We start from the raw sequence: 21,371 nt of genomic DNA, 5'->3' as shown, positions 1-21,371 counted from the left end.
CATTTTTTTTCCCTTTTCGATTTTCTAGCCTTGCAACTTAAGATTTTTATCTTTAATGCACTAGTAGATCCTTGGGATTTTTACTTAAAACCATTTTCATCCAAGCTAAAACATTTTCCCTCTAATTTTTGCAATTAAAATCATATTTCACTAGGGTAGTTTCAAAATATTTTCCAAATCTACAATTTATCACAAATAGATTTTATACAAATCCAACAAAGAAACCTCATATTTATCATTAGTAACCCTTCTTATTATCAATTTTCTGGTATAAAAATAGACATTTCTCTGCGTTTAAAAAGTAGATTTATTGTTGGCATAGATTTCTTGGACTTAACCCTATGGAAAATAAACCCATTTTTGTTCCAAACAATTTCCATATTGTTGGAAATTTCATTCTACTTATAGACATTAGGTTGTTGAACTATTTTAATTTCTCATAGCTACTTCCCAAGATTCCCCGCCATTAACCTATTAATTTAGTATGATTCCACACTTGTGAATAGCATTCAAAGGAACTTGTGCTGGCATGTTTTCAGTGTTTATTATATTTTGCAGATCTAAAAAATACAGGAAAACAATATAATTGTCCAAATTTAGTGGCTACTAGAGGAGATAACTGAATTAAATCATTAACATCTAGTAAGACCCCTTTAAACTTACCCTCATGCATCAAATACATTATCTTTTGAGACATTTAACATAACTTTATCTTATTGGACTATGTTTTTCTACACTAAATTTTATTATTAAAATTTATTCCTCATTACTAAAAATTATAGTCAACTTCTACCTTCACCTTAAACATCAATACTAGGCATTGTTCTACTTATCTTGGATGACGCTATTATTGTGTAGATTATGAAAATCCCCGTAGCCTTTTAAGAGGAGTTGACTTAAAGAAAAGGGATTTGTGCCAAAGTGACAGTGGACATTTATCCCATGTGACACCACCTTAGTGCCTCGAATAGGGATTTGTGCCAAAGTGACCGTGGACATTTAACCCATGTGATACCACCTTAGCGCCTCGAGGGAACCTTGTTGACACCACTTGCGACCTCTTATTCTTTTTAGAGATAATACCAAAATATAAGTAGAATATAAAAGAAGTAAAAAGTCATGCCATGGAGGGTTGAGATCATGGTTTCTCATGATTGCGAAGGGAACTTGACCTAATGTGAGGCACAACATAACTATAGTTCTTTGGCCGAGTGTTAAACAATACTGCCTTTGGCCTCCTACCCTATCTTGATTCCACTTTTGGCTGACTGTTGCATAAATGCTTTCAAGATATTTATATGGCTGGACTCCGTTTCCCACAGCTATTTCACTAAAATTGTTTTTTCAATACAAATTTGGCATTTTAAACCGTTGATCCATATAAGTTATTTAACTTAATCCAAATCTCGTAGGCAACTTTTGGTTAGTCTAAATGTAACTATGTATCTAAAGTCAGATGAAAGACATGGCCTCGTCAACCATTTTGGTCCACTGGATTTATTTATCTGCTTCTGAGGCAATTTTTTCTCAGATACACTGACTATGCTCAGTATATCTCATGTAAATGCATAAATTGCACTAGTAACTTAAATTTCTAGGGATGTAAATTTTTGCCACTAAAATTTCTCCATATCAGTTTCTCAATTTTCAGGAAAAGAATAACCCACAGACTCTGACTATCATGGCGAAAAACATTGAGATAATTTCAATCAAAATTACCTCCAATCTTCACGTGTGATTCAATTTCACTTGCAAACTCACATATCTACTCGTGTTTCTTCACGTGTGATTCAATTTCACTTGCAAACTCACGTATCTACTCGTGTTTTTGTGTCTGTACTCAGTATATTCTTGGCCCACAATGTCAGTTTTGGACAGGTGCTATGAAACCTGCAGTATTCCAGGTTAGATCTAATTCTGCATACTTCGCTCAAGACTAACGACCTATGTATGCAGATCTTCTATGTATGCAGATTTTCTCTGATCTTCGTCAAGCATGTCATGGCTGGTGTTCTCTCTAATTTTCCTTTCCAATTTGCTCTTTCAGTCAAATCTTTTGAGAAGCTATGTTATCAAAATAGAAACGGGAAACGAAATGAAAAACGACGAGAGAAATAGTGTTTGGAAATTTCACACTTAAGCAATTAGGAGAGAGAAAAAACAACTAAAATATGAAAAACATGGATTTAATTTCAATTTTCAATATAGTTTCAGCTAGATTTATGGCTGAACTTAATTATAAAACTAAATAAGGAATACCTTTTATCTCATACAAATATTCATCAAATTGGCCAATAAGTATATACATTTTTGTGCCTCTGGCTAATTATTGTTTCTTATATTTTGTGCTATTTATTATTTATAATTTATGTGTGGAAATTTCAAAGGATTATATATATATATATATATAACCAAAATATACATTGAAAAGGGAAACCATAAATAGAATTTGCAATTGATATAAAATGATGTTTAACCTATAAATTTTAGCAATATACATGTTATAGAAGCAAATCCTTGATAAATCATTAGAAAAAAGAAAATAGTTTCCACTATATTAATATAAGATATCAAATGAATTTCAAACTTATTTGGACTCTATCCTGAATATATTGCTTTTTCCTCACAGTGATAGGGCCAGTTAAAAAACAAACCTGCTCTAAGCTAAGGAAAAACGTGAAGAAAGGATCTTAAATAAAAATATGTACAGGTTATTTGTTCACAATAAAACTGAGCTGGAACACATGGAAAAGTACAGGTTATTTGTTCACCATACAATTTATGCAATTGTTCATGAAAACAGGCTTAGAAAACTACGTTTCCGTTCCGTCGCGCTTTTAGTGCGTTTTCCTCCGGGAACAATGGCTACCGCCCCGTTTCCGGTAACGATGTTGAGAAATATATACCTTAAAAACTCATTTATAATTGCAGTGCTGTCCATATTTCTTAAAAACTCATTTATAATTGCAGTGCTGTCCATATTTCTTTTCTCTTTGGTTTTAAATTTCAGTACGATCAATCAGCAAACAAGCGAAAAAAACTAAGAATGGTGAAAAGTTAACTTACTCTCAAAACTGGTGTTGCTGCTAGATCTGAACACACGTATCCCCATTCTTCCTAATATCTATATTATTGGTGTTTTTATCCGTAATAAACAGAATGTTAATTGAAAGTGTTAAAAAACAAATACAAACTAAATCTGAACCCCATATCCTTAAAAAATAGGTGCAAAAAGAAAAGTGTGTACAAATAACTCTGATCATATAAAATAATTACAAAGAGAAAATGAAAATAGAAATGAATCAGACAATTAGTAATAAGCAGTAACCGCAGTGCAAATAAATTCTCCAGCAAAAACAAAACTAAATTATAGAAAAATGCAGCTATGGCTAAAAACGCATCCGAGTGACTAATCCATTTTTTCAGAATCTCTTATCGCTATCTACTAAAAACATATAGCTGAAAATATTTAAGTCATAGAAGTCTACTTATTAGATCCAAAAATGGCAGATTACACAATAAATCTATAGAAGTTGCGAGTTGCAACAAAGCCTTGGATAAGTAGGTTTTGTCGACATTTCCAACACGGAAACCCTCAGAGTGGTCCATGACTAGGCTTCTCACCAAGGGCCTCATCAGCATGTTGTTGGAAAATTAATTTCAACCACTTCATTAAACACATTGACAGCAGTCATACTTGTCAGATGGATTTTTCCAAGTTGCGGATTCATATTTGTCAGATGGATATTTGCACATCGCAGATTTGTTTGCATTCTGAAAGACACAAGTTCTGAGCAGGAATACAAAGTAGTTGTCTATAACGCAACTTTTTGAAAGTTTTTTCGGCGGGTTTTTCCGGTCGAAATTCGGCAGGAATTTATTGGAATCGCAAGTTTGATAGTTAGTTTCTGCACAATGAAAGCGTCCCACGGATTTTTCAGGGTGCTGAATCCAAATATGCAGTTAAAAAACCATTTTAACTGCAACAAATCAAGATTTAACCTCAATTTCTTCCGCCGAATTCCGTCACCGGAATCTCCAAAAAGTCGCATTATAGACAACTCCGAATACAAATTCCTCATCCCAGGCTGAAGGATGGATTTTTGCAGGGTGCGGATTTGTTTGCACTCTGAAAGACGGAAGTTCTGAGTAGGGGTACGAATTCCACATTCGAGGCTGAAGGACAAAAGTTCTTAGCAGGAGTACGAATTCCCGGAGTACGAATTCTGCATTCCAGGCTGAAGGACAGAAGTTGTGAGCAGGAGTACGAATTCCCCATTCCGCAACACATTACATCACATCAGACTATTCGGCAACACACATCAAGCATTTAAGAGCAAATGGAAATTTAATGAAATTTGGTAAATATGTAGAGGCAAATAAATTTAATGAAATTTGGTAAATATGTATAGGCAAATAAATTTAATGAAATTTGGTAAATATGTATAGGTAAACATTCACTCCACATTGTTATCTATACTCCACAACACCTTTAAGTTAGAAAATCATTTATTATGTAAAATTACTCATACTGTGTCTTAATGTCTTGTTAAGTAATGCATTATGTCTCAAGAATGTATGTTTTGATAAATATCTATGTAAAAGTCTTTTTGAATAGTCGAGGAGTTGAAAGGGTGTAAATGTGAAAGGAGAAAATTATGGAACAAATATTGGTGAGTGTGTGAAAACAATTTGTTATGGGGCCACAACACCTTTAAGTTAGAAAATCATTTATTATGTCATACTTTGTCTTAATGTTTTATTAAGTAATGCATTATGTCTCAAGAATGTATGTTTTGATAAATATCTATGTAAAAGTCTTTTTGAATAGTCGAGGAGTTGAAAGGGTGTAAGTGTGAAAGGAGAAAATCATGGAGCAAATATTTGTGAGTGTGTGAAAACAATTTGTTATCGGGTTTTATAGAGAGTTACTCTGCAACCCCTGTGAAGAGCAGTAAGGTTTTGTGTTTTACTTGGAGCTGCAGCCTCCAATTTATCATGGTAATGTATTTTCATATGTTTTAAAATATAATCCAAAATATGTGAGATTTTACAGAGAGTTACTCCACAACCCCTCGTGAAAAGAAGATTTTGTGTCGTGGCCAAGAGCAATAAGATTTTGTGTTCTACTTGGAGCTGCAGCCTCCAATTTATCATGCAAATGCATTTTCATATGTTTCGAAATATAATCCAAAATATGTTTTGTTGCAACTTGGTTTTAAAATTTCACATCTAGTTTTACCGCAACCACTCTATTTTTACTTTGTTTTGCCATGAGTTAAATTTCTGTTTTTTTAAACCTCTTTGTCCACTTGTGATTTGCTGGCTAGATATTTGACTTCTGCACCTAATTTGTTGAAAGAGACTCCTCTCCTTTCCTTTGCCTCTGTAAAATTTCTGACATATCTAACATTTATGTGAGAAAGAGGTTGTGGAAAACATGGACAACAATTCGAAGTACCCATCATGGAATCTGCATGTTAAATTCAATCCACACGTAGCAAAAAATAAGTACCGCTAAAACTTGGGCGACAATCAAATCAGCATTTTCAGCCTAAAATACAACACAAGCACGGCTACAGCCGAAAGATGGTGATAATAAGAAATAATCATATTAAGTCAGAACATAACATTTTCTCATCATCAGCTCCATTACAATAAAAGAAACTTAAAGTTAGAACCCTAACCATATAAAAAGCCTAAGAACAAAAATAAATAAATAATTAAACAATATAAGAGAGAAATGTTACAAGCTAAATAGTAACATGAAAAACATGAAGCTAATCTGTGTTGCAAGATTCGTTGTTCTCTCAATGTTAGCCTCAATTACGAGACATTATCAGATATCAAAGGCCATTTACATATATTACAAATGAATCAGATTTAAAGTGGTTAGTTTAGTGTAACATTATTTGGTTTTGATAGGTCAATATATTTGTCAAAAATATATTTAAATTGTTAAGTTAGGATATGGATAAAAAAGAAATAAAATTTTAAAAAACTGTCAAAACAGTTGTATATTGTATGTATATACATATCAATAAAATGTTAGGATTTAGTTGCCCTAAAGAAAGAAGGCAAAGAAAACAAAAAATGTTAAGGAAGCAAAAAGAAAATAAAAGCTTTGGTTTCAAATAGAATAAATGCAAAGGATGCTCGTTTAAATATGCCACATTAGAAATGTTAATTTTTTTATTAATTAATGATTAATTTCCCTTAAAATGGTATTAATCATTGTTATAGTCTTTTGATATTAAACATTATGTTATATGGCGCATATATATTTTTTAGGTCAAAGTCGTTAGTCGACAAAAACTCTTGTCGATTCAAAATAAATGGCACACATCATCGGACGGTGGATTTACTCCCCGACCAGATCAATGGCTCAGAGAGACTTCGCAACCCCCTCGACAATTTCTCATTAACGTAGCGGGTGGGGTTGGAAGGGTCCGAAAAGTAGTTTTAATGGCAGACACCCCAACCTTACGTATCACTATCTCATAGCTCTACACTCTGCCGCCCCTCCCCGCTTAAAACCACAAACCATTTGCCAACCCCTCCGAAATCCGTAATGGTTTTCTTTTGCCAGCGGTCCTCCATCCCGCGCTTTGACCATTATCCCTTGTCCAATCCAATGCCTCCACCTCACATGCCCGTTGCCAAGTCATCATATCCATTGCCACCTCACATGCTCATTGCCCTGTTATCATACATGTTTCTATTCGTCCATTGCAGCTCCGCTCCTAAACATTAAAGCCACTACAGTCATAAAATAAACCATTAGCCCAACCCTGCATATTATAAATAAACCTAAACCCATCTCTTTGTCACTTTCGTCTGACTTTTTACTATTATTTGCAGGTGAAACAGTTTCCTGCGCAAAACTTCTTTCCATTTGATCAATCCATTCAGTCGATCACCTCATTCTTCTATCTGTCAACATGGCCCCAAAAGGGAAAGCTAAAAAACACAGTACAGAAGAAAGCACTGCTACCACCACCCCACTCGATCTTGACCATGTTTGTAAGGCCTCCGGGCGATTGTGTGACGGGCGCCGAGCGAAGTCACCGTGCACGAGGGCGCGGGCGGGCGCGCGGGCACGTGGGTGCACAACGGGCGCACGATGGGAGCGCGGAAAACGACAATGCGACAGGGCTGCGGAAGAAATGTGACGATACCGTGGAAGAAATGCGACGAAAGGCACGACACTTAGAAATATGGCTAAGTGTGGAGCGAACTTATATGCGATGGATTAGAGCTTGCAAGCCGACTTGCAAGAGAGTCTTATGGGCGCATTATGTATGGTTTGGGGGTTGGCCAAGGGGCTCCACACCCCATGTAAACCCACATATGTAACCAAGTAAGAAGCATATATATAAAGTGAGCTTAGAGCTCATTCAACCATCGAATCTTCATCACATATCTATGCATAAGGTAGAAGGGGTAAAGTAAAGCTGCGCAGGTTTGGGTAGAGCTGCGCATAGCTCATGCGCATTATCTAAAGGTGCAGTTTGAGGATTATCTTGTACCGGTAGAGGTGTGGGCAAGGTGTGCACGGGGTTCGGTGTATGTGCAAAAATTGTGCAGGACCTGGTAAGGGGAATTAGTGGCTCGGGTGAGCACTATCCTTTATGCAAGAGGTGTACATGTATTGTAAAAGGCAGGGTTGCCTCTCTTTATAATATTTGGCTAAGTGTGAGACTTGGTTTGGCAAGGCACACTTGTATATTGTAAAACTGATATTCTTAATGTATTTGATCCGGATTTAAACAGGAACGCAACAAATTACAGAGATAACCATATACACAAAGATGCAGTGGAAATAATACTTCATTTCATTAATGGAAAATACTGAAATATGCTTACAACCAGAAATGGAAATAAACCAGCTAGGGCGATGGTAGCTTATCTCTGAGAAGAGATGTGATGGCTACATGCCTCTGAACTGTGTTACAATGAGGCTCGAAGGCCTATTTATTGTTGAGAAACAATGGAAAACCCTTAACATTCCAAAACCTAACCCTAGGAGATGAAACGCCAAAACTGTGGGCCCCGTTTGGGGTAAGTTGGTATATCAACTTCCCGGGGTCGTAACTTTGGCATATGATCTCCGTTTGATGCGTACAATAGCTCATTAGAAAGATCTATCCGAGCACTATCATTGTTGGAAAAGGCAACATCGGTCCTTGGACCCATGTTGCCCCCGGATTCCCCAAAAAACGTCGTTTAGGGCCTCAAAACGGCTCTGGAAGTTCAGGACCCGAAAAACTGCTAAAAATAGTAAGTTGTGCTACAATTAAGGAAACTGAAAATGCTGAGAAAGACAATGGTGGGGGTCCAGGTGGACTTGGCAGGTGGCCACCAATATCCACCTGGATCATTCCTCCCCCCTTAGGAAGCAATGGTCCCCATTGCATTGAGCTCCTCCATGAGATGAGGAAACTTCTGCTGAACTTGTTCCCTGGTGAGCCACTTGCCCTGCTGAAGGAGTTGGCCTGCTTTGACAACTCGATACAGTTGGATATTCTGTTGGCGAGTGTTCTTGATCTGTGTGTCCATGATCCGATCAGTTGCAGCTTGTTCCATGCAATCTGGATTTAATTCTGTGGGTTTGAGCTGTTCTGCAATGTCGGATGTGTCTAGCAATGGTGGAAAGTATGGCCGAAGGCGGTCCACATTGAATACTGGGTGCAGGCCAAGGAATGGGGGAATGTTGAGCTCAAATGCATTGTCTCCCATAGCCTTAGTAATGGTGTAAGGACCATATCGGAGTGGTCTCAATTTCCGATAGGCTCCAGTAAGGCGTTCCTTTTGCAAATGCAACCAGACTTTGTCGCCCACCTGAAACTTGTGTGGCACCCGATGTTGATCATGTCGCTGCTTGTACTTGGCATTTGATTTCTCAAGAATGTCATGGACCTGCTGGCGAATATGTTGGATGCGCTCAATGAAGCTGGTGGCCTTATCTGTTTCGGACTGGACATGAGCTGAATTCATGTGAGTAGCTGCAAGTTGCATGGCCACATCAATGGGGCATAGTGGCTGGAATCCCAAACCCACCTGAAAAGGGCTATGGCCAGTGGAGCTGTGAAGAGCTCGGTTGTAGCTGTGCTGAACATAGGGGAGGCTCTCGTCCCATGTGCGTGGATGCTTTGAGTTATACATGCGCAAAATGTGCACAATCATCCTATTGACAACCTCTGTCTGGCCATCAGTTTGAGGATGGAAGGCTGTGGACTTCGTGAGTTTGTTGTCCAGCATTGACCAGAGACTGGACCAAAATGTGCTGAGAAACCGACTGTCCCGATCTGAGATGATAGACTGTGGGATCCCAAAGTGCACCCACACTCGTTCAAAGAAGAGTTTAGCAGTGGCTTCTGCTGTGATATTCTTCTTGCAGGCCACCATAATGGCCATCTTCGAGAACCTGTCGACGACCACAAAAACACAGTCATTTCCATGCTTAGTGGAAGGAAGGCCTGACATGTAATCCATGGAGATGGATTCCCAAGGTCGACTAGGGGTAGGCAACGGGGTATAGAGGCCATGCTTCTTAATGGTCGGTTTGGCAATGGCACAGGCAGTACATGATTAGATGTACTTCCCAACATCCTGTCGAAGATTCGGCCAATAGAAATAATTTTGCAGTACTGCCACTATTTTCTCGACCCCGAAATGCCCAGCAGCCCGACTGTAGTGTGCTTCCCAAATCATCTTGGCACGCTCGCTTGAAGGAACACAAAGATGACCGAGGTGGCATAATAGGGCATCCTGGAGGTGAAAATCTGCAACCTGCCGACCCTCCAAGAGTGTCTGGTATGTGTGGCCGAATTCTGGGTCGCTTTTGTAGAGAAGTGGCCAATCAGAAGTCTCGTGCCCACAAGAGTTGAGCACGGTGGTTAGCGCCATGATCGGTGGTCGACTGAGGCAATCTGCAACATTATTGGTGCTGCCCTTTTTATACTTGATATTCAAGTGAAACTGTTGCAGGTATGTAGACCACTTCTGATGGCGATCATTCTGCAATTTCCCTTGGGTCTGTATGAACTGCAGAGGTCGGTGGTCTGTGTGGATGACCATTTCCTTCCCCAAAATGTAATGCTTCCATTGTCGGCAGGCCTGTACAATGGAATACATCTCTTTATCATAAGTGGGGTACTTCCGGACTGTGTCTGAAAGTGTTTCACTGTGATATGCCACTGGATGTCCATGTTGAGTAAGGACTGCCCCAATAGCATAGTCAGAGGCATCTGTCTCGACCTCAAATGGTTGTTGTAAATCTGGTAACGCGAGCACTGGTGCCGTGCAGAGGCGATCCTTCAACTCCCTGAATGCCTTCTGTTGAGATTCAGACCAAAAGAATTTTGCTTTCTCCCCGCCCTTGGTGACTTGACTCAAGGGCCAAGAAATATGAGAAAACCCCAACACAAACCTGCGGTAGAAGTTGGCAAGACCTAGAAAGCTGCGGAGCTCTGTTAGAGTGGTTGGAGAGGGCCAATCCCGAATGACTTGGATCTTGGCTGGATCGACATGCACCCCCTGTTCATCAATGATGTATCCCAGATACTGAACCTAGGTCATGCCAAAAGTGCATTTCTCCAAATTGGCACATAGCTTGTGTTGCCGCAGTGTTTGGAGAACCTGTCGGATGTGGTGGAGGTGCTCTTCCCAACTCTGGCTGAAGATCAGAATGTCATCCAAGTATACTACTACAAAGGAGTTGGTGAATGGCCGCAAGATGTCATCCATTAGCCTCATAAAGGTTGCAGGAGCATTCGTCAATCCGAAAGGCATGACCAACCATTCGAAGAGGCCCTCCTTGGATTTGAAGGCAGTCTTCCACACATCTGAGGGTTCGATTGGTACCTGGTGATATCCCGACTTCAGATCGATCTTGCTGAAATATTTCGCCCCCTTTAGTTGGTCTAGGAGGTCATCAATCCGCGGGATCGGGTACCTATTACGGACAGTGATCTTGTTCAGCGCCCGATAGTCAATACAGAGTCTCCACGTCCCATCCTTCTTCTGTACCAACACGATCGGGCTCCCACAGGGCGATGAACTCGGACGGATGTGACCTTTCTGCAGGAGCTCCTGAATCTGCCTCTTGATTTCATTGTTCTCCAGAACGGAGCACCGATAAATTGGTCCATTGGGTAGCGGCGCACCTGGGGTCAGATCGATGGAGTGCTTGACTTGACAGTGCAGAGGAACCCCTGCCGGGGAGGTGAAGATGTCCTCGTACTCCTCCACAATCTTGTCCATCTGTAGTTGTCGTGCAGAGGGCCCCGTTTGGAGGCCGCGGCCACTGTCTTCTTCTTTCCTTGAGGGCGTATCATCAGGAAAACAAATTTCCTGGTTTTGGAAATGATCTTACTGCATTGTTTTGCAGTAATCAAAGAGATGGCGGCAGGTGGTGCTACCTCTGGTATCCTGAACAACTTATTTCCCAATGTAATAATAACAGCACGGGGCCTTGATTCATACACAGCATGTCGCTTCCACAAGTATGGTTGTCCTAGTAATACATCACAAACTTCAAGGGGAGCAATGTCACACAATACCTCATCCGTGAAGGGCTTGATGTTGTATGGAAGGCGACACTGCTGGCTCACGCGAAGATCTCGTCCTTGGTGAAGCCACCCAATGGTGTATGGTTGTGGATGTGCTGTGGTCGGTAAGCCCAACCGCTTCACGACCTCTGCCGAAATGAGGTTCTTTTGACTCCCGCTATCAACAATGAACTGTATCGGCGAGCCCTTTACCCACATCTGGGAGTGGAAGAGACGCTCCTCCTCCTCTGGATCTTCGGGTTCATTTTTCTGGATCTTTGCGGTAGCAACAGTGGCGCTGGGGTCCGCATCAATGATCTGCTTCCCTTTTTCATACCCCTTATCGGGTTCTGACTCAGAGTCGGAACATGCATCTGATTCTGAAACCTTTAGCTCAGCCACCAGTGACTGCTTGGCCCGACACTCACTTGTGTTGTGAGTGGAGCTCTTATGGAACTCGCACCATTTTCCAGTGTCCTTTCTCGGCTTCGTGGCGCTGTTCTTTGCTTGCAGCTTCGGCTGGTTGTCTTGGGTTGTCCCGCCTTTGCTTTGTCCTTTGTTCTGCGGTTTAGGGGCACCTTTCCCCTGCTTTGGATTCGTAGATCCAAAGTCTCGCTTCTTTTGTTTAAACTTCTGCTCGACCTTGACGGCATACCAGTATGCTGCGCCGAGCGAGGGGATGTTTAGGAATTGTATTTCTTCCTGGATGTACTTGTGCAGGCAGCCACGGTATTTGAGTATCAAATGTTGCTTCGAATCCTTGATACCCAACTTTGTGCGAAGGGTATGGAAAAGATTGGTGAACTCCGGCACATCTTGGTCCCTTCCCTGCCGCAGCGTGGTCCACTTTATGTATTCATCCTCATAGCTCCCGACAGGGTAGTACTGCTCCTTGATGGCATCCCAGAACGAATCCCAGGTGGGTGCGGCTGAAAATAGTGAGCCAGTACTTTCATCCTTCTGCTCGCAGTAGGTTTCCCACTAGTCCTTGACGTGGGGGGCTGCTTTGAGGAGAGCAAAAACAATCTTTTCCCGACTCGAAAATTCATGAACAGAAAAATAACCCTCTAGCAGATTTAACCATTTATCTACGACATCTGCGTTTATCTGACCCTCGAATATGGGGATTTCAAAATTAACTTGTACCTTAAAGGGTGTGGCGTTTCCAGAGTAGCTGCTGGAAGCCGATGCGTTGCTTCTGGGTAGCCGCTGAAGGATCTGGGCAAAGTTGTCCATCATCGCGTTCCGTTGTCGCTCGAGGGCTTCTTCGAGCAAGATTTTGATGGGATCTCCTGCCCCCTCGTCTTTCTTCTCGTCCGCCATGGGAGGCCGTCGGGATTTGCGAGGCTGGTCTTGCAAAGGTTCAATCAGTTCAAGCCCTAACTCCTTATATCCCGACCTTGTTGGGGACATGCAAAGAAAAACAGAGAAAAAGCAGACCGCTCTGATACCACTGATCCGGATTTAAACAGGAACACAACAAATTACAGAGATAACCATATACACAAAGATGCAACGGAAATAATACTTCATTTCATTAATGGAAAATACTGAAATATGCTTACAACCAGAAATGGAAATAAACCAGCTAGGGCGATGGTAGCTTATCTCTGAGAAGAGATGTGATGGCTACATGCCTCTGAACTGTGTTACAATGAGGCTCGAAGGCCTATTTATTGTTGAGAAACAATGGAAAACCCTTAACATTCCAAAACCTAACCCTAGGAGATGAAACGCCAAAACTGTGGGCCCCGTTTGGGGTAAGTTGGTACATCAACTTCCCGGGGTCGTAACTTTGGCATATGATCTCCGTTTGACGTGTACAATAGCTCATTAGAAAGATCTATCCGAGCACTATCATTGTTGGAGCGGGCAACATCGGTCCATGGACCATTCCATGGACCCATGTTGCCCCCGGATTCCCCAAAAAATGTCGTTTAGGGCCTCAAAACGGCTCTGGAAGTTCAGGACCCGAAAAACTGCTAAAAATAGTAAGTTGTGCTACAATTAAGGAAACTGAAAATGCTGAGAAAGACAATGGTGGGGGTCCAGGTGGACTTGGCAGGTGGCCACCAATATCCACCTGGATCAGTATTGTCGGGCAGACTCACATTACAGGGAGTTGCCCCTCCCCTTTATACTTGTTGCAATTGTTGTTGTTCTTGGTATAATTGCATGATGATAATGAATGAGTATGGGCTTCATTAAGTATAAAGAATAATTACATGTTTACTTGGCTGCGAAACACAAGCTAAGTAATGTTAATGTGGAAGTAGGCGTAGTCCACGAATGTTAGTATTGGTGAAAAGAAAGCGTTCGGTGGTGCCGCACCTTGCTACAAGCGGTTGGAAGACTACCGCAGGTGTAGGGGCGTGACAGGTGGTATCAAAGCTCGGTTGGAGCTGGTGAGTAGGGTTGCTCTTGACGAAGTGCAGGTGTGGATGCACTTGACAGTTGATGACAGGTGATATTGAGACTTGAACAAGGTTCAGGTGTTGAAGCATTTGAAGGTAGTTTCAAGACTCGGTTTGAGCAGGGTTGCTCGTGACAGTGGAAGTAGGTTTAGTAGAGGTGAAGCGTAGTGCTTGGACCATGCTGAACGACAAGGAGGGAAGCTCTTGCTTACCTTATACAGGTTGAAGAGGTTGAAGGAAGAGAAACCCCGGATCCAAAAGGAACTTGAAGTCTTGGAGAAGACTGTTGAAGATGAACTTCTTCAACTTGGTTGGACAATGGAGCAAGATGAAGTTGCAGATTGTGCTGACCAGGAAGAGGAAGCCGTGATGATTGAGGATGTTGCAGACATGACTATGATGGAGGATGAGCTTGAGGATAATCAAGTTGGACCAGGATTGTACAGTTTGCGGACATTGATGAATGGGGAAGAGCCTCATGATGATGAAGTAAGTATTGATACTTGTGTTTCATTTGGGCATTTGGTGGATGGACCGTATGCAGGGAAGGGCAAAGCCAGTTTGCCTATGCTAGGGAGGATCTTACCATGGATGACTAGGATGAGACCTTGTATGGAGAAGCAAGTATCGTTGGCTGTTGCATGACTTATTGGGGTTATTTGTGACCTTATGATAGAAGGTGCAAAGGCCCTTGACAAGGGTGGAACTTGATGATCGTTGCGGATGATTGGGTCATGCTTTAGCCACTTTGGCTAAGTGCCCGACATGACTCATGGATAGTTCAGGAGGGCACACACTTGTGATGTTTGGGTGGACTTCTCATGGCTGAGACCAAGAGATAGTCTTGGTGGACACTTTGGTAGAGGAGCTGTGACAGAAGGGACTCATGACATGATGATATGGTTGGGTGACCGAGTTCACTAGACTAAAGATTGAAGACTTGGATGAGGATGATCGATTGTTGTGATGGGTCTACTTGGTTGGACTACATGGACAACATAATCATGGACATCAGGTTGGAGGCATGGAGCATGGCAGTCGTATGTAGGGACATTATGTGGGAGCACTTGGAGAGGTGTCATGGACATCCAGTGGGGAGTGCCAAGGCTGGAATGCTGTGCAGATGGATTTGCTAGCGTGACATGGAGACTTACTACTTATGAGTTGATGGAGAGGTTGTGCACTTATGTACAACAAGACCATGGACTTGGATGGATTTGTGAGCTGATTATGGAGCTCATGGTGACATGAGATTGTTGTGACTTTTAGGGACTTCATATATGGTGGACTTAGAGGATTTGATGCATTGAGGAGCTGAGGTCAGAGACTTTGATGCAGTATGGGATGCATACTTCCAAAGTACATGTATGGGCATGACTTGGAAGAGTGACTTGATGTGGAGGATCGATATGGGACACTTTGGAGTGATGGAGTTACGATGATGAGGATGCTTTGGTGGCTACGCTTGGGCATGGGTTCAGCCGAGACTCAACTATTTTGACACATGGGAGCTGATTGATCTATGATCATGGGCAGCACATGGATAGATGAGACAAGTGCATACTTGTTTCTATGGATGACTTGAGGGATGGCACATTGCGGATATGATGGAGGTTGCTTCATGGACCTGGATGTGGCACATGGAGAGTCGGTGTTTGAGGAGAGGGTCTCTTCATATGGAGGAGACACACACATAGGTGATGATGTTGGAATAGATGTGGCTGATTTCATGTAGCACATTGACACCAAACATCATGGACATCATGTTGCATATGAGATGGATGAAGTTCCATGGACCTGAGCATGGATTATGGAGATAGATTATTGATGAGTCGAGGATGTGGTAGATGTTTGAGGAACAACTGATGATGGCATGAGGATGTTCACTCTCATGGTTTGAGCGTGATATTTGGACTGGTCACCCGACTAGTTCGAGACATGAGGGCATGTTGTGGGCAGAGATGTGTTAGCATTATATTGGAGTATCATGGCAGCAGTTCACATGGGGACACATGATAAAGACAAGAGGTCAGTAATCATGGATCGAGATGATATCTAATGGAGTGCATACCGTTGAGGTGCATACCTTGGTATGGTGAGCTTGGTGGCAGTTGGTCACTAGGTCGAGATATGATGGAGATGAGACTACATATGTTGCAGGGATGTTTGCCTTGTGTGAAAAGTTCGACATCATGGATGATGATGATCTTGGTGGATGGCTACCAGGATGGTATGTTGTCGAGGACGACAACGATTTCAGGTGGAGGAGGATGTAAGGCCTCCAGGCGATTGTGCGACGGGCGCCGGGCGAAGTCACCGTGCACAAGGGCGCGGGTGGGTGCGCAGGTGCACGGGCGCACGACGGGCGCACGATGGGCACGTGACAAATGACAATGCGACGGGGCTGTGGAAGAAATGCGATGATACAGTGGAAGAAATGCGACGAAAGGCACGACACTTAGAAATATGGCTAAGTGTGCAACGAACTTATATGCGATGGATTAGAGATTGCAAGCCGACTTGCAAGAGAGTCTTATGGGCGCATTATGTATGGTTTGGGGGTCAGCCAAGGGGTTTCACACCCCATGTAAACACACATATGAAACCAAGTAAGAAGCATATATATAAAGTGAGCTTAGATCTCATTCAACCATCAAATCTTCATCACATATCTATGCATAAGGTAGAACGGGTAAAGTAAAGCTGCACAGGTTTGGGTAGAGTTGCGCATAGCTCATGCGCACTATCTAAAGGTGCAGTTTGAGGATTATCTTTTACCGGTAGAGGTGTGGGCAAGGTGTGCCCGGGGTTCAGTGTATGTGCAGAAATTGTGCAGGACCTGGTAAGGGGAATTAGTGGCTCGGGTGAGCACTATCCTTTATGCAAGAGGTGTACATGTATTGTAAAAGGAAGGGTTGCCTCTCTTTATAATATTTGGCTAAGTGTGAGACTTGGTTTGGCAAGGCACACTTGTATATTGTAAAACTGATATTCTTAATATATTGTCGGGCAGACTCACATTACGGGGAGTTTCCCCTCCCTTTTATACTTGTTGCAATTGTTGTTGTTCTTGGTATAATTGCATGATGATAATGAATGAGTATGGGCTTCATTAAGTATAAAGGATAATTACATGTTTACTTGGTTGCGAAACACAAGCTAAGTAATGTTAATGTGAAAGTAGGCGTAGTCCACGAATGTTAGTATTGGTGAAAAGAAAGCGTTCGGTGGTGCTGCACCTTGCTACAAGCGGTTGGAAGACTACTGCAGGTTTAGGGGCGTGACAATGTTCCTCTCATTGACTCTCTTTTGAAGATTGCAAATGCCAAGTGTGAGTTCAACTTCCATGAACTGCACTTATGGCTCAAACAAAATATCTTGATCAACAAGACCCAATTAGATTCTGGTAATCACTATTGTCTTTCTTCAACATCCCAAAAACTCATGATTTCCCTGACGTGATTACTTAGTGCCAAGCCAAATATGACCCTGTCAAAAGAGAAGTGGTGATTCAGAATGGAGACCTTCTGATCACCATCTTTGCTGAAAATATCAACCAGGTGTTCATAATTCGTCAATTAGTCTCTCTCTGTGATTTTTTACGAGCAACACTTATGGATCTATACCATAAGCTAACATTTCCACAAAGAGCCCAAATCTTTGAAATCTTTTTACCTATGGATGCAAAATTACCAAAAGTGAATCCACCCTACCCATCTTCCATGTTCCCTGAAGCCTTCAGTCATTGTATTTCTCTACTTTCATACTTGTTAGGATATCCAGATGACTAGTATATTGATGAAACCATCATTGAATTCCTTTCCATCTTCAACAAAGATTAGCAACCAGCATTCATGTATAATTACAACCAATTCTTGGCTGATAATATAAATGAACAATTCATGAATCTTATTGTACAAGGAGTGTTCAGTTACAACTTTGTAATTGTCCACATGTTTCTTTTTCAGTAGGGACTTCTTATGCCCATCAAGCTCAGTGAACATGATGAATAAGGAGTGAATCAATCAGTGATTCAATGGACTGAAATAGTAAGGAAAACTTCTACAAGCTCTTCATTTTCAGATTTTATAGATAGATTCATACATCCAGTGGCAGATCTTCTCAAAAATCAAACAGAGCCAAGGACTGGAGATGAAATAAAGAGGATTTTACATTTAAGCGAGCAGACTAAAACTAGTGACTAGTATTTATACCAGAATTATACAGAGATAAGGGTATATGGTTGTGAAATTGCACCATATAAGTTGTCCAAGCATGTTATTATGAGAACGTTTTCTCTGGACTATATTAGGCAGATGATCAACATGGATGACCTGCACTTTATGTCAAGAAAAAAGAAATCTCAATTTAAAATCAAGGTAAATATTGGATCATTCATTTGCAACACCAGATCAGCTAGTGTTGAGGCAGATGCATTGTTAAAGAAAATGAATTTCTAGCCTAGCTTTACCTGGTCTTATGACCCTTTTGGTATTATTTCTGCCTTGAGAGTTGAATTAAAAATGACTCCTTATAATCATACTCCAAGACCAGAAATATAAAAGTTCACGAATCAGGAGCAGTGGGTTGATGGGACACTTCAAGAGGCAGATGAACAAGTGCTATCCACCCCTAATGAATAGACTCGAGTTTCTCAGAGCAAGCAACAAAAAAGGGTGCGAGAGGAGACTTCATCTACTGAGGAGATTATGAAAGGATTCATTCTACAACAAAAGAAGCCAAAGGTTTGCTTGGCAACATCAATAGAAGAAAATCAACCAGTAATATTTGATCTCAAAGATTCAAAAGTTTCTACATCAGCAAGAGCTAGTGTTTCAACAACTCCACCAACAACTAGTGTTTCAACAACTCCTCCTACAACTTCACCTTCTCGGGAGCCTCTATAAATCATTCATTCCACAGGAACCAGTTCCTCAGATGATAGGAACATTTTCTCCAGGTTCCTCAAAATTAAACAAAAGAATGAGACTTTAAAGTCTAATGTATACAACCAATTTTGGAAATAAACATTAACTTCCCAGCATAGGCTTCTTTCTTCTTTTGATAGTGAGAAAGACAAAATTAAAATGGCTTTCTTGCAAGCCCAAAATCCATTTCCTAAGTCTCCATCAGATTATAAAAAGACTTTGTTTTCATTTGATTCCAGTCAAATCCATCCAATTGACCAGATGGATATACACAGAGATACTGGTGAGATGTTGTTTTCTACCATGACAACTACAACTATGTCTCTTTCCAAACTTAGCACTGCCCTATCCAATGTTCAATCTCAGCTCAAGATAGAAAATATTTCTTCATTAGCCAGAGGTAACAGAATAAAGGCACTAGAGGAATTTTTGATTCAAGTAGGATATGATCCAAAAGATGTCAAAGCTGCAGAGTTACTCCTCATAAAGAAAGATGCAGACATCATTGAGTTAAAGAAACAGTTGAAGCTGTCTTCTACATAAGATCCTCTAGTAAAGGACACAACAGGAAATGAATAGAAAAAGAAGGACATGCTAAAGAAAATGGAAGAGTAGGTTGAAGAGTTACTAAAGGAGAAAGAAGCAACACAACTTGCTACAGTTCCAGTCACAACAGTCCGAATAGCAGTTGTAGGTATAGAACCTAGTTCATCATCAATAACCATTGAGTCTACATCAATAGCATCTGATCCAACAAGATTATCACAAGAATTGGCCATACAGAAACAGGAAAATGAGAAGTTACTGCAAAATTTCCAAAGTTTAGAATTGCATAAAGTCAAGAATGATGCTTTGTATGTGCAGGAAATGCAGAAGTCCCACAGATTGGAACTTAAGATTCAGAAGTTGGAAAGTAAGTCCCTAATGGCAGATACTTTGGCCCATGCTAAGGAAAATATTTGGAGACACATTAACCAATCTATGACAGATGTATGGTCATCCATACAAATTATTTGTGAACAACAAGAACTCATCACCATATGCAGAGCAGTAATAGAAGAACATAAAGCAGCTTTGAAGACTAAGCCAACAAAAGCCACAGATATGATAAAGGTGTTAAATTCAAAAAGCAGAGAAGAGTTGGAAGGAATAAATATTTCTGACAAAACAACTACCATCTTAGAAATTAAGAAGGTCTTACAAAAGAAGAATTTGATTAACCAGTTAGAAACAAAATGTCAAACTATGGATATTGTTGTCCAAAGGTTTCATTCAAAGTTTAATATTTTAAATCAAAAAGGACTACTAGGATTGGTAGATCTAAATGATAAGTTAATCAAATTAGAAGATTATTGCAAGAAATTGTATACTATTGCAGTGGATAGAGCCAAGTTTGCAAGAATCAAAAGACAGATAACAGGGAAGGCCTTCCTGGAAGCCTTAGGAGTTTGATTTAACCACCAAGCACGAAATTAGACATATGTTCCTTAGCAAGCCAACTTTCGAGAGGTATATAGAAGTGGATGAAACATTTAAAGAGATGGTGGATTTGGAAATCCCAAGTGAACAAAGATGGGATCAATTGTGTGAAATAATTGAGTAATTTATGATCCTAACAGTATGATAGTTCATCAACTTTCTCACGCCAGATCATCAGTAGATTCAAAAAAGATAGAGCCACCTCTTCGGCATTTTTTAGGTTCCTACAATATTGTCCTATTTTTGGAATTTTGTCATATTTTGGTATGATGCTCCAATAGATCGTAGATATTTTTCAAATTTTGTATAAACAACTCCTTCTTTGAGTTATTATGGGTTGAACCCTTGAACAAGCTATCACGCAGATTTGTACTAAGCTGGAGCATTGTTTTTGGAATTATAAAGGATTCTGCATTTATCTCATATGGTTTGTTTCATGTTATTCATTCATTATGTTTTCTTCATATAAATTAAGTCTTTTACAATTATCCGATTCAAATTTTAACTGAGTTTCAGTGTCATGTTGAATCCCCTGTGAAATTATGTTTATAAAAAGAGAATAATTTACAAAACTATTTGTAATTATAAGTTCCTCTTTAATTATAAATTACATCATATATATGTAACAATTTAATTATATTTTGTTGATTAAGCAAACATTGTTTTTTTTTATTTTTTCTTATAATTAGTTAAGTATTTAGTTTGAATATTAAATGAATTATATTTCTTCATGTTCTAACTTTCCACCCCATTAAACTCAAAATTTACTACATGTAGTTAAAAAACAACTTTTTGTTTTACTTAGAAATCTATCTAAGTTTAAAGCACCTGTTTATAAATTGTTCACTGATTAACAATTCGAAACAACAAAACGTTATAGATTCTTTGACATAATTAATTACTTAAAATTATCTCAATAAACAACACAAGTCACAATGCAAAAATCAATTTCCTCACACTAATTCAGCGTATATTTGGTGGGTTATGGTCATCTAACA

The 21,371-nt window shown here is 40.4% G+C and overlaps 1 pseudogene; it reads right to left on the bottom strand.

The window, feature by feature from the left end:
* Positions 1 to 5,469: 5,469 nt before the first annotated feature.
* On the bottom strand, positions 5,470 to 5,551 carry LOC149247923 (small nucleolar RNA U31b; annotated as a pseudogene).
* Positions 5,552 to 21,371: the final 15,820 nt, after the last annotated feature.

The sequence above is a fragment of the Pinus tabuliformis genome, chromosome 7, assembly GCF_031772625.1.
Source record: "Pinus tabuliformis cultivar Carrire ecotype Pingquan chromosome 7, CPIR1, whole genome shotgun sequence".
Lineage (NCBI taxonomy): Eukaryota > Viridiplantae > Streptophyta > Pinopsida > Pinales > Pinaceae > Pinus > Pinus tabuliformis.
The sequence above is the reverse complement of the archived record's forward strand: the minus strand, read 5'-3'. Positions and strand labels throughout refer to the sequence as shown.